The sequence below is a fragment of the Marmota marmota genome, unplaced genomic scaffold (assembly GCF_001458135.2).
Source record: "Marmota marmota marmota unplaced genomic scaffold, marMar, whole genome shotgun sequence".
Classification (NCBI taxonomy): domain Eukaryota; kingdom Metazoa; phylum Chordata; class Mammalia; order Rodentia; family Sciuridae; genus Marmota; species Marmota marmota.
Window position 1 is genome coordinate 5,236,456 of NW_026000103.1, and position 10,308 is coordinate 5,246,763.

The 10,308-nt window shown below is 39.1% G+C and overlaps 1 protein-coding gene across 5 annotated transcripts in view; it reads right to left on the minus strand.

The window, feature by feature from the left end:
* The window catches only part of Ccdc171 (coiled-coil domain containing 171), a 391,269-nt gene extending 383,719 nt beyond the window's left edge, over nt 1–7,550 (minus strand). For 2 of the 5 annotated variants that reach the window (XM_048783928.1, XM_048783929.1), the window contains exons 1-2: nt 7,296–7,550; nt 5,077–5,136 (exon numbers count right to left, since the gene is read on the minus strand). The gene's annotated coding sequence lies outside the window, so the exon portion shown is untranslated. The remainder of the gene's footprint in view (nt 1–5,076; nt 5,137–7,295) is intronic. The other 3 variants (XR_007340888.1, XM_048783924.1, XM_048783925.1) reach the window with 3 other exon arrangements.
* Nucleotides 7,551–10,308: the final 2,758 nt, after the last annotated feature.

Here is a 10,308-nt window from a genome sequence, read left to right on the forward strand (position 1 = left end):
AGCAAGGAAATAAAGTCAAAGACATGAAAGATCTGAGCAGATTCTATCCAGTCTGCCTCTAGTTGAGAACACGGCCCAGCCAGCATCTTGATTGCACCCTTGTGAGGACCTGAGCAGAAGACCAGTTAAGAGTAGGCCTTGACCCATAGAGACTGTGCAATAACAAATGTGTGCTGTTTTAAACCACTGCATTTGTGTTAATCAAAGAAAACTATATACATGATTTGAAAATGCCCATGCAAAGTTAAAAAGAAAAAAAGTTGAATAAACAAAAATATAATAGGAAAATCAATTCTCAAATCAGCTCTGGCTATGTGGGTCTTTTATCAAGTCTATTTTTCTGTAGTGTAATTTCCTCATTAATATAAATGAGGGATTTTGTAAAAATCCTATCTAAAGCAATTAAGTAGAGAAACCAAGCAATTATGGTCAGCACTTACCAAAAAAAATTAGAAAATAAAAATGAAGGACAAACCATCAAAAGCCACAATAGCTACAAGGGAGCAGTGATGGTATCCATAGAAAAGAAAGCTGAGGGAGCTGGAGTTGTGGCTCAGTGGTAGAGAAGTGCTCAGTGGTAGAGAACTCGCCTAGCACGTGCGAGGACATGGGTTTGATCCTCAGCATCACATAAAAATAAATAAATAAATAAATAAAGATATTGTGTCCAACTACAACTAAAAAAATAAATATTTTAAAAAAGAAAAGAAAAGAAAGCTGAGGAAAATAAGAAGGCACATCTGACAGGACCCCCAGGAGCCAACATATATTTAATGCAGGCCAATTTGAGAGCAACAGATGAAAATGAGAGGTCAGCCAATGTCAAGAGTAGGTACCTGCAATATATATGGTTAACACAGTCATGAAAGAGCTGGGACAGCCCAGCCCCAATGAACTCTCAAAACTGATTTGTCAAGTTCCCCTTCCTAGCCAGGGGCTCAAACTAAAGAAAAACTGCTGAGGATAGAATGAAAGTAGAACAGGACAGAGAAAAAAATCAAAGTAAGGAGATGGCCAAGACCAAACTAGAGGAGGAAACAGAAAATCTCAAAAAACAAGTCATCATAGTTTTTAACATACACACATATTTAAAAAAAAAAACTCACAACAGAGTTTTATGAAATAGAAAATCTTTTCTAACTTATAATCCCAGAGACTCAGGAGAGCAAGGCAGGAGGATCACAAGATTGAGGCCAGCCTCAACAATTTAATGAGACATGTCTGAAAACACAATTTAAAAAAAGGCTGTAGCTCAATGTTAGAGCGCTTGCCTAGCATGCGTGAGGCACTGGGTTCGATCCTCAGCACCACGTTAAAAAATAAGATAAAGGCATTCTGTCTATCTACAAATACCAAAAAAAAAAAAAAAACTGTACTATAATTAAAAAAGAAAAAGAAAAAGAACTGAGGATGTAGCTCAGAGGTAGAATGCTCTTGGATTCAATACGCAGTACTACAAAAAATAATTTTTCAAAAAAAGGGCTGGGGATGTAGCTCAGTGGTAGAGCACCACTACAGTGTTCAATACCCAGTTCCTAAAAAAAAAAAAAAGGCCTTCATAAACCTGTGTCATTCTCAAAAGTTCAGGTAAATTAATCTCCCACAAAAATTAGTATAAGGAAAGAATTGTGGTCAAAATCCATACAAAGTTGACATAAGAAAAAAAGATTAAGGAGCAGAATAGTATCCTATAAATGAAAGCATGACAGAAAGACATCCCCACGAATGAAACATGACAGAAAGACATCCCCACGAAACAGGTAAAAACTTGGTAATAAAAACAGGTAATAACTTGGGTCTGGGGCTATAGCTCAAGGGTACAGCACTTGTCTAGCACAGGTGAAGCACTGGGTTTGACAGCACCACATAAAAAAGTAAATAAATAAAGTTATTAAAAAATAAAAAACTATAACTTACTACTACAAAATGAACTTAAAGACATTAAGCAAATGGGCCGGGAGAGGTGATGTACACTTGTAATCCCAGCAGCTTGGGAGGCAGAGGCAGGAGGATCACAAGTTCAAAACCAGCCTCAGCAATTTAGCAAGGCACTAAGCAACTCAGTGAGACCCTACCTCTAAATAAAATACATAATAGGGCTGGAGATGTGGCTCAGTGGTCAAGTGCCCTGAGTTCAACCCCCAGTACCCCCCCAAAAAAAAGACATTAAGCAAATGGCAGAAGACATAAAAGAATATGAATCAGAATTAGGAAAACTCAAAAATGAGAAGACAGAAATTAGAAATTAAAGTAAAATATCATTTGAATAAAGGTTAAATCAGAAGAAATGTAAGAGCAAAGAGACATGACCTGAAAAATGCCCTAAAAGACAGAGGAAATAAAAAAGAAGACAACTTAAGTTAAAAAACAAAGAAAGAGATCAAAAGGATTCAGGCAAAAGTGACAAATATTGTAGACAAATAATCAACATGAGGATAAAAGAAGTCCTTGAATAAGAAAATCAAAGCAAAAGAGCAGAATGAATTCTAAAAACACAAATTAGAGAAAACTTTCCTGAAACAGAAAAAAAGCTTAATCTATATTTTGAAAAAGCAAACTGAGTATTTAACAAGGTTGACCCAGCACAACTGATACCAAGACACATTCAAAGATAAATTACTGGACTTTAAAGAAACTTGTACACAAATATTCATGTTCATAATCACCAAAAGTGAAAATAATCCAAATGTTCACCTATTAATCAATGTGTAAATACAACATAGGATATTATTCAAGAAAGGAATTGAAAAAAGGAATTACTGATATATGCCACAACATGCATGGACGCTGAAAACATGCTAGAAGCCAGACACCAAAAACCACATATGGTTTGATTAGACTAATATAAAATGTCCAGAATATAAAATGCATAGAAACTGAAAGTAGGATCATGATTGCCTGAGAGTAGGAAAAGGGGGAATTGCATCTGATTTCTAATAGGTTTTAATTGGAGGGATGATGAAAAGTGGTAATGGTTATACTTTATATGAAATAAGCTAAAAACACTGAATTCTACATTTTCAAATTTTGGGCTGGGGTTGTGGCTCAGTTGTAGAACACTCGCCTAGCACACATGAGGCATTGGGTTCAATCCTCAGCATCACATAAAAATGAAATAAAGATATTGTGTGTCTACCTACAACTAAAAAAATAAATATTTTTTAAAAGTGGTAATTTTTTTTTACTTTGATAGAAATTATCTTATTTTTTTACATTATGACAATAGTGGAATGTATTACCCTCATTATTACCCATTTACTGCACAAGTTTTCATGACTGTATATAAAGTATATTCACACCAAATTATGCCATCATACTTGTAGTCTTTTTTTTGCATTACAATTCTTGACACACATATATACCACAATTTTTCATATCTCTGTATATAAGGTATGTTGACACCAACTTCAAATCTTCTTACATATATTTTGTATAATGATAACCATCACATTCCCCCATCCTTGCTATTTCCCTTCCCCCTCCCTTTTCCTCCCACCTCTCTTCCCTATCTAGAAATAATCATCCTCCCATGTTCTCCCTCCCTATTCCACTAAAAAAGTGGTAAATTTTATGTTTTGTGAATCACATCTCAATTTTAAAAATTCACCAATACTGGAAGTATAGTTCAGTGGTACAACACATGCTCAGTATCTGTGAGGCCTGAGTTCAATCCTCAGCAACAAAACATAAATAAATTCATCATTTAAAAAATACTAAATAACTGGGAATCATGGCACATACCAGTAAAACTTGCAACTCGGGAGGCTGAGGCAGGAGGATCACAAGTTCAAGACCAGACTCGGGTACTTAGCAAGACCTGGTCTCAAAATAAAAAATAAATAAAGGGCTAGGGATGAGGCTCAATGGTAAAGCACCCTTGGGTTCAATTCCCCAATACCAAAAATAAATAAGTAAATCCTAAAATAAAGTCTCCTTTATCTAACTATTGTTTTCTTCCTCTTTCTAACTTTAATCTTAGCTCCTGATGACGTCTGAGAGCAAGGGCCTACCTCCATGTTGTTTTAGGAAGAAATCCATGAAAGGCCAAAGTTAGACCTATAACTAAAATTAAACTCTCATGGAATTTCCATGCTATTCAACATGGCAAAAAAGGTACAATAAAATCTCTCTCTTCTTCCAAAAGAGTAAAAAATAAAGGAATAATGAAGATAGTCAACAGATAGTAACAGTAATGAAAATACCAATGGGCTAGGAAGCAAAGTTAAAGAATGCAGTGTGCTCATGATTTGTTCCAGCTTTACTTAAAATTTACCTGTGAAACACCACAAAGTTAAAATAAACAATAATTTGGCCAAAGTACATGAGTAATTAAAAATTCCTTATAACATGCAATTATCATCAGCCTTTCTCTTCTATGTAACTTTTTATTTTTTTTTTTTTAATACTTGAGATTGAACCCAGGGGCTTAACCACTAAGCCACATTCTGGGCCCTTTTTAATTTTTATTGTGAGACAGTCAATAAATTGCTTAGGGCCTCTCTAAGTTGCTAAGGCTGGCTTTGAATTTGCAATCCTACTGCCTTATCCTCCCAAGTCACTGAGATTATAGGCATGTGCCACTGCACCTAACCTGTGTAACTTTTAAAAATTATTTTCCATTTGAAAATATTCAATCAATCATTATCTGTGAACAAATTGTCTGATTCATCAAAGTTACTCCCTATTGTCATTCCAACTATGAAAAATCCCTTCTCCAAACACTGTGCTAAAAATTTTACACAGATTATCTCATTTCATTCTATACCAACACCAAGGGGAAGACACTATTAATATTCCTACTTTATACCTGAGGAAACCAAAGCTAAAATATATTCAATCACTTGCCCAAAGTCACAATCTAGTGACAGAGTCAGTGGTTGGCTGATTCTGGAGCTCTGCTGTGTGCCCTCTTATCAACCTTCAAAACATGATTCGACCCAGCCAGAGAGCATGTGAGACCTCACTTATCAAGAAAGTACTTCTGCTCCCTGCTACACATTTCTCCAACACAAATCATTCTTTCCCAGATTCAAACTAAACCAACAAGAAGCCAGCTCTACAAAAGATGACTCCAACCTTCAGTGGATTCTCAATCCAGATGGCATTTTCACAGGTTTGAGCCAAAACCAGGTCATCCTGTAGCAGTGATGAATAAAAGCAAAGTTTAAATCAGTTTTTATGTTAATGTATTAATAGATGAATCTTCTCTTGATTATAGAGGTGGACTATTCTCGCCATTCCTAGTAAAACAGATGACTTTATGCATATAATTCTTCAATAAAGAGTTTGGTGTTTTTTTTTAATAGATAATAGGGCAATTGTTGTCAAGGGACCAATGATCAAAGACATCTTACAAGGTACCAGCCAGAAAGATTCTAGTCTAGGTGTCGGAAACAAGTTTTTTTGAAACAAGTTCTCCTACTTTACATGTGAGTCCCACAGTTGCCCATCCACAATGTACTTATCTTAGTGTGTCTGCATAGAACAAAGGAAAAGCAAGACTGGCTGAAAAGACAGATGCTAGTATTACTGTAGGTGGGAGGTACAACCCTTCACCTCCATGTTGTAGTTATCCTTCACTAGAAAAAAAAAAAATGCTTCTCTGAGCTCACAGCTCTTGTTAATCATTTAAACCAGCAACCCAAGGTTGGTTTACCACTGATTTATCTAATCTCACCCTTCAAAATGGATGCAAACCAACACATTACCAGCCACCAGGTTTTATCGATCATTTCAGCCCACCTTTTTCCCCCCATTTTTAAAAACAAACAGCATAAAAGTGGTCTTAAGGGACATTAGTCTATCATCCTCTCAGTCTTACTTTTTTTTTTTTCCCCCAGGCAGTACTGGGGATCAAACTCAGGGTCTTGGGTATGCCACATCCTCAAGCCCCCTTCCCCATCTTCTCAGTTTTGCGGACTTACCAAACAAATTGTTTTCCTTGCCTCCAACAACATGTCTTTGATTGACTGCACCTTTATCAGGTGGCAAGTAAACCTACTTGGGTTTAGTAACACAGTAAGCCCAACTTTTTTCCTCCAATATGCAATGATGTCTTCGTTAGTAACTGTATCTATGTTGGGAGTCTCTATCAGCAGTTATGTATTTCACCTTTAAAGGAGATGTTTGGTTCTTTCCACAAAACAAGAGGAAGGCAACAGGGCTGAGAATAAGAATTTTTTAAATTCAGTGGTACTTTATAGACAAAGTTCATTATCCAATGCAAGAGAAGTTGGGTGGTTTGCCCAAGATCATATACCTAAAAAATGGCTGAGCTATGGCTAAAACAGAAAAGTTTCAAACTAAAACTACTCTCTTCACTTTTCCTGTTGGCAGGTTGCACTTTGTTTTTTTTGTTTGTTTGGTTGGTTTTCTTTGCATTTCATGAGAAACCATGTTCACTCTCTGCTCTACCACTATTTTGTTGTTACTGGGCACAAATTGTTAAATAAGTGACAAAATGGTAGATTCTTTTCTCTAAGATTGAGAACTTTATAAAACATCAGTAAATATTAGTAAAAGCTGGACACCAATTCTAATAAAAATAAATATTTGCCAAGTGTTAAGTGTCAAAAAAAAATAAATATTCAAAAACAGGCACCACTTCCACTGAAAATTCACAGCTTCAGAAAAACTAACAACTGGTTTTTCTAAGAGTCCTGGGGTGTAGGCAGGAGAAGCTACAGACCCAGTCTAGCACAATTCGTTCCTTCATTTATTAAACAGTTGTAAGGTGTGTAATGCATGGCTGGCATTTTTTAAAATAAACAGCATGATGGTGCACATCCAGCTACTCTAGAGTCTGGGGCAGGAGAATGTTCAGTTCAAGACCAGATTGGGCAATTTAGTAAAACCCTGTATCAAAATTTAAAAAAAAAAAAAAGGTGGGATGATTTCAGTGATAGCTTGCCCAGTATGCACTGAGGCCCTGGGTTCAAGGAAGAAAAGAAAAAAGACAGTATTCCTTCTCCTGAAGGTAAAGAGCCCCGCAGTCTGGAGTGGTAAATCTAACCAGCTCCAAGCCCTGGCCATCTGGGTCTTCCCATCTGGTCCTCCACCCCGCCCCTATGCTCAGGGTAGTGTGGCAGTGGTCTCTGTCTAGGATGTTCCATCCTCCAGGTGGGCGGTGAGATTAAGCGCAGATAACTGGAGGCGTGACCCCAGGCGAGGCATAGCCCAGGACAACCCCAAACTAAGTGGAAACACCCCACAGCCTTCACTAGAGCCTATAACCCCCTCTCAACACCTACTGACCCAAATTGTTCGCCTCAAAGCCCCCCAAAACCCATGGTTACCTCGGGGGGGTCTCTCGTGGTCCAGACTGCACACCCAAGACCCCAGGGGCAGCTTCAAGTCTCCTAGGCAGGAGACACAGGTAGCCCTCGGAGGTAAAAGTAAAAACTGTTGGAACCCGATGGACTTTAGGACCCAGAGAGAAGGGACAAGTAGCAAAGGCGGAGAAGAAAAGCCCCAGGGAGGTAAAGTTTACAACTGCCACTTCCGGAGGGTGGCGAGACGCGGTGCCCCTCGAAACCTTTCTCAGACTTTCTCAGACCGCCAGGCCCCGCCCCGGCCCCGCCCCAGCAGGCCCACCCCTTTCCGCCCCGCCTCCCGCAGCCCTGGACGCGCGGCTCCAGGATACGTACTCGGAGAACGCCGGGCTGGTATTGGAAGGGCCCTCCCGCGAAGCTGCGCGCCTTCGCTGGCCGGGAGAGCCGGCGCATGCGCCGTTGCTGAGGAGCGGCGCGCGCTCCCGCACCTGGCGCTCCGCCTCCCGGCACGAGAATTCGCCCAGCCCACTCTCCGGTGCGGTGTCCTCTGGGTGCAGTCCCCGTGTCCTGGTCTCAGACTCCCCAGAGCTGACTGGAAATGCAGATTTCCAGCCTCCTAATCCTTTTCACGCAGAATAAAAATCTGAGATCCAGCTCCTGCATCTTTAAACTAGCTGCTGTGCTGATTCCTACGGCCAAGGAAGACCCCGGGGGTCCTCTAGGGAAACTCGATGGCCTTGGTTCTGTACAAGTGGCTGCTTTCCCTCTGGACCGCTCCCCAGTTGCACAGCGCTTACATTCCCTCCTCCCATCCTCACTGCATCCCAGCTTCGGGTGGTAAACAGGGTTGGAAGAATGCGGGTCAGTGTTGATGCTGTTAAGGCCACTTTCTCTATAAATATTGCATAACCAGGTCCATCTCAAAAAAAAAAAAGCCTTGGAGCATTAGCGTGCACTCCATCTCTCCTTCGCTTCTCTCACCCCCCATTCCCCACCCCCACCCCCGACACACACACACACACACACACACACACAAACATCCCTTCCTCTATAATTTATACAGTACTCTGGTTTCTTCAGATAGATGCTTCCCAATCTGCCGCCACTTCGGGGAGATTGGAAAATCAAATCCTCTTTTGTTCCTTGCCTTTTGAAGGCCTATTCCCCAAAGAACAATGCAAATTGTCGAGATTTTGATTAGGGATTTCTATGTTCCTCCCCCCCACACACACAGTGTTTAATACAAAAAGCCTTTTATGATAAACCCACTCTGTTGATTGTAATAAACCTGAAACCAGGTGTTGAGGTGGTCTGTCCCGAGCTCTCCCTCAGGAGAGCCAACGGTCATAAATAAAAATATATATTCAGATTAAAACCTCCTTTATTCTTGCAGAGCTGAAATCTTAATTGGCTTGAGTTTAGTCATTTCGATTTAAAAAGGAGGTCGTCCCTGCTTCTTAATACGTTAGCCAGAAAGGATAATTGCTTCAAAAGAAGAGCTTAAAGAAAAAAAATAGCTCACTCCAAAGTTTAGAAAATAGAATGGAAAATTACAACAAATAAGATTACAGCTTCATTTTACAAGCCTTAAATACTATTTTTAAGTGTTTTTATTTGTGTTTTAACATCACATAAGTGAAAATTGCATGGCAAGGATAAGTGTATTGTACACTCTAGTGCAATTTGAAGATTTCCGATCTTCATATATTTGATCATTCAGCATTTATACAATACAGACTATGTACCCAGCGTTGAGCTAGGTTATAGATATGCAGAGTGTATGCAGGGCCCAGTAGCACATACTTGTAATCCCAGCTACCAGGTGGCTGAGGCAGGAGGAGAGTATTTTGAAGCCAGCATGGACAATTTTACCAGACCCTAAATCCAAATAAAATTTTAAAGAGCTGGGAGTAGCTTAAATTATACTACAGAGCTATAGTAACAAAACTGCAGGTATCAGCACCAAAACAGACATGAAGACCAATGGTACAGACTAGAAGACACAGAGACAAACCCATATAAATACAGTTATCTTATACTAGACAAAAGCACCATAAATACACATTGGAGAAAAGATAGCCTCTTCAACAAATGGTGCTGGGAGAACTGGAAATCCATATGTAGCAAAATGAAATTAGACCCATCTCACCCTACACAAAACTTGACCCAAAATAGATCAAGGACCTAAGCCAGCGACTCTGTGCCTACAAAAAGAAAAAGTAGGCCCAAATCTCTATTATGTCAGCTTAAGAACCAAATTCTTCAATAAGACTCCTAAAGCGCAAGAAGTAAACTCAAGGCTCAATAAATGGGATGACATCAAACTAAGAAACTTCTTCACAGCAAAGGAATCAAGCATGAACAGAGAGCCTGCAGAACAGGAGAAAATCTTTGCCACCTACACCTCAGAGGATTCATCTCCAGGATATATAAAGAACTCAAAAAAACTTAAGACTGAAAAAAACAAATAACCCAATCAATAAATGGGCAAAGGAACTGAACTGACACTTCACAGAAGAAGAAATGCATATGGTCAACAAATATATGAAAAATGTTCAACATCTCTAGCAATTAGAGAAATGCAAGTTAAAACTACATTGAGGGGCTAGGGTTGTGGCTCAGTGGTAGAATGTTTGCCTAGCACATGTGAGGCACTGGGTTTGATTCTCAGCACTGCATATATAAATAAAATAAAGGTCCATTGCAACTAAAAAATATTTCAAAAAGAAAAACTACATTGAGGGGCTGAGGTTGTGGCTCAGTGATAAAGTGCTTGCCTACCACTTATGAGGCACTGGGTTCGATCCTTAGCACCACATGAAACTAAATAAATAAATAAAGGTATTGCACTTGTCTACAATTAAAACAATATTTAAAAAAAAAACTACGTTGAGATTTCACCTCACTTCACTAAATTGGCAATTATCAAGAATATAAGTATCAGTAAATGTTGACAAGGATGTGGAGAAAAAGGTACACTCATACATTGCTGGCAGCACTACAAATTAGTGCAACACTCTGTAAAGCATTATGGAGA